This window comes from Pygoscelis adeliae, unplaced genomic scaffold (genome assembly GCF_000699105.1).
Source record: "Pygoscelis adeliae isolate BGI_AS28 unplaced genomic scaffold, ASM69910v1 Scaffold227, whole genome shotgun sequence".
NCBI classification, from domain to species: Eukaryota; Metazoa; Chordata; class Aves; order Sphenisciformes; family Spheniscidae; genus Pygoscelis; species Pygoscelis adeliae.
Window position 1 is genome coordinate 1,373,666 of NW_008825100.1, and position 4,425 is coordinate 1,378,090.

The window sequence follows — 4,425 nt, forward strand, 5'->3', positions numbered from 1 at the left end:
CCCCGGCTCCGCCTGCAGCCCCGGCGGCTTTTCTGCCTGGGTCGGTCCTTGCCCCAGGGGCTGCCCTACGAGCGTCGACTGGGACCGGGGGGACTCAGTGCCGTGGAGGGGGAACGGGGAAAATGGTGCCTTCTCCGAAATTCACGGGCATGAGGACCTGCGTGGGGAAGGTGGGGGAGCCCCGTACTTCTCGCGGCATGGGACCTTCCTGCCCATCGGCAGCTCCGAGGGTCTCTGCAGGGTGGGTAAAGTGGCGGAGTTTGGGAGGGATATAAGCTTGGCCCTTAGGGGCAGTGAGAAACATCTCGAGGTCCCACCTGTCCTGCCGGACAGATGCGTAATGCTTAAATTCTTCCGACAGATGAGGAGCACACCAGAGAAAGGTTATGAGTGCATTTGCAGAGCCAAATTCAGCTGATAAATCATCAGTGAGGGACTATATCACGGTTCCTAATATGGGACATCAAATAAAAGTTATCTGCAAGGAAGGACAAAACGGAGTGTTGTTCTTTTTTCCTACATGGTCTGATCATGCGTGACGCCCTACAAATTACCGCATTTCACCTCTCAGCCCTTGACTACACTCTGTGTCCTCTTCAAAGCAGCCTTCTCTCTCGTTTTTGAGCCAAAGAGCTGCATTTGCTACCTTCCCTGCGCTTGCACTCCTGCTTCCCCTAGTCCTGCCGTGCCCAGGCTCCCTTCCCTGCCGGGGGGCTGTAGTCTCAGCGGTGACCGCATCTGCTGCCCTCGCACTGGGGCCTGGCTCAGTGGGTTTCTGGCTCCGTGTGACGAGGAGGCCTAACCCCGTGATTCATATAGGGAGACTGGCCGCCAGCGTTTTGAAAGCCCGTGGGTGTTTCTGGAGGTACACATATGCTCAGCTCGCCTGCTGTTGGCTTCATTGGCTCAGCTATGTGGTGCATCCTGATGGAGGTGAGAGTGTTTGGGGACATTACAAACAAACTAGGGCAAAATCCTGCAAAATAATATCTTGAGAAAATGATGGGGACAGGTTCCTGAAAAGGAAAGCGTAGCTGGGACCCTGGGCACGTGTGAAGCCTGATGGGGAGCTCTGCGAGAAGAGGCATTACCCATGCGCACAGCCAAAGCACAAGAGCCTTTCTCCAGTTCCAGGTGCATTTCCTCCAGTCTCCTGCTTGTTCACCATGATTTACTCTTTTCCTGGCTGATAGCTCCTCTGTGCCTCTACCGCTCTTTTCCCTTTAACTTATTCCTCCCGTGAAGAAGATCTACTGTGGAGGTGAGGAGGAGCCATCATCCTTCTTGCGCTGTTCAGCCCCCAAGACTTCTCTGCTTGTTGCAGGCTCTTCTGTCCTGGTGAGCCCCCAGGCCCCAAGGGGAGGACACACTCACTGAAGGACTGGCTTCTGCGACTAATGCACGCAACAGAAGATGTCCCTAGTCTATATAGTACATGAGTATTGCAAACTGTAATGGTTTCATCTAAATTAATGTGGAAGCTTTTAATGACAAAGGGCAACTGTATCAGTTCGGTGGCCTCTGGACTGATGAATTTATGTGCCCTCCACATTCAGGTTGCACTGACCATTTGGTCGGTGCACAGAAGCTGGCAGGGGTGAGACTGGCAGGGGACGAGCAGGCAGATGGATAAGGCAGCACTTGTGAAGAGCAGAGGACGCAGGCTGGGACTGTGAATACACGCATTAGCTTATACATCTGTGACACTAATTGGCCGTGGAAGTAGGTAACTTGTGCTGCTGATGAACTGTCCTCTGGATTTGTGCAGTCACTACTCCGTGGAGGTGGATAGGAGAGCGTTCGCACACAAAGGACTGTTCCAGGTGGTCTGCAGGCAGTTTTACACGGCAGGTTCGGATGCCAAGGCTGTCTCAGTAGCAGTGTCGTGTGGGGACACAGAATGGCCCTGAGAAATTGGTCCTTTGGCAGATTCCAGAGCCCCGGGGCCATATAGCACACACTGGTGGCTGCTGACGACTGTTGTTTTATCAGGCAAGGAGAAGGATCTGTTCTTTCCCAGAAAGGCACAATGTTTGTTTTTCACATAAGCCCGCGAGCACTACCCCTGAAGTGTGAGTCATTAGCACATAACAGACATAAAAGCTCAGTCAGCTTAATAAGGAGGATAAAGGCAACCCTCTCAAGGCCACCCCCACCCAAACTCACCTGTTCTGCACCTAATGGGTCATGCACGTGTCAGCAGCCGGAGATTACACAGCCGAACAGTTTTCCTCTGCCTAGCAGCTGCTGCAAACAGAAGAACCTCACTGTCAGTGCTGCAATGCCAGGGCAGCCGACGGGCATTTTTTTCTAAGCCAGGTGTGTCTCTTTCTACGGTGGCAATGCAGTCTTTGAACACCCCGAAAACTGTGACTGAGAAATGCCAAACTCGGCAGGCAGAGGATGGGCAGGGAGGAGAGGTGGGGCCGGGTGCTCTGTAGAGAGGGACCTGAGGGCAAGGTAAAGGGCAGTACGCTCTGCCCTATGGTATAGATACAACCATTGCGTGCTTTGCTTCCTTGGCCACTGGTTGGTGATGTTTGGGCACCCTATACTATTGGGTGCATAGGTTAAACCGGGTGAGTACAGGATAGGGCCAGTCCTCTGTTCTTCCCCGGGCGAGCCACAGCTGGGCCTGGAAGGACACTCTCTGCCTAGTTCTTGCTGCCAGCTCACAGCCTTATCATGCTTCATCTTAAAATTGGTTAGTATTTTTGCCCCCTCTTCTCCTACTGAGAAGCAGTTTGAGACCGTTACTGCTCTCACAGTGAGAGCCCTTCTCCTCATTTCATATCCAGTTTGTGCCCATATCCGACTTATGGCTATCATCTGCTGTAGCACAAGTGCTGTCTATAAATGTGAATGATTCTTCTCTCCTGGTGCTTATCCTCCCCCGCTGCCCGCCTTAAACTCCAATTGTATTACAGAGAGCAATCAGATCCCTTCATTTTGCCAAGCTCAGCAAGACATGCTCTCTTACCTCCTCTTTTCTCTTCCTCTGATTATCCGGATGGCACTTCCCTGTACCTGATCCAGCAAGAACTCAGGTTTGCTGAACACCAATAACCTGAATGATGCCCTAAAATCTCAGCGGAATTTTACCTGATGCCTTGTATATATTTACTCATTGTTCCTGGAAATACGTGGCTTACTACATGTAAGACTGCATTTACCTTTTTAAGAACTACATCAGGCATGTCGTTCTTCCTCTTCTGTTGTTCACAGTGGATGAATTTTAATTTACAGCAGAAACTTTATCAATCTCCCAGCGCACGTCCTCGCATTTTACACTGTTACATTTCATCCCATGTCTGTTACTAGGGCATAACAATCATATCATTCTTCCTGTGGGATTTCCTCTCTATTGAAAATGTCTCCCAACTTTGTTGTTAGCAAATTTCATTACCCCACTTGTCATTTTTTGCGCCAAGCTAACTAATGAAATTATTCAGTAAGACCGATTCCTCCAGTCCTATAATTTTGCTATCAGCCCCATCAGCAGTTTTCACCCCCAATACTAGATTCCTTTCGCATTTTATAGTGTTTATGTTAATCCTCATCTTCTCGAGTATACTAGGTAATACCAAATCAAATGTTTTACCGAAGTCCAGGTTGATAAGATTTGTTAGTTTTCCTTTGTCCGCAAATGCAATTATCTTATCAAAGAAAGATATTGGGTTAGTCTACATATAACATACCCAGCTTGCACTTTAACCCATTTTCTGCTTCCCTCCATGCCTTTTGTTACTCATGGCTAACATTTGCTCTAAAAAGCCTATAGATTTTGTGCTAAAAAGCCTATAGATGTCAGTGATGGAGAGTATTTAGTCTTCAGAAGTGAAGGGTAAAGAGCTCTTGAGTTTTGTGGCTGTGTTGCATGCGGTAATTTCCATATCCATGCCCTTTAGCCCGTTAAGTGTGCTGCCTCTGCTCTCTGGGTTTACATTTTCTTCCTTATGGAAATTGAAGCAACATATTCCTTTAGCTTTTAGGTATCTACCCTGCTGTTATTGGTGATCCTTTCCTTCGTTTTCTTCGCAATCATGCAGCTAAAAACCTTTTGTTCTTGTTTTCCTTCCCGGTGCAGGTCTGATTTGTTTTGATTTTGAGCTGTACGTTTAATTTTGGATGTTTGAAGGATAGTTTTCTCTGCATACCACTCCCTTCTCCTTTTTTCACTAGGCTTTCTGCATGTTCCTAAGATGTCCTGCACTGTCTGCATCACAGTTCACATCCTGTGCGGGCATATGGAGCTATGGGTAATATTCTGCCTTATTTTGACTGATCTCTTTGGAAAGAAGTAAGATTCAGGGAGCCTCTTCTGTCTTGCGACTACTTGGAAGCAAAGCAGAATATGAATTTTGTGCTCCCTGGGGTGGTGACCAGACAGCATCGCTCCTCAGCTTCTCTAGGAATGCTAGCTTC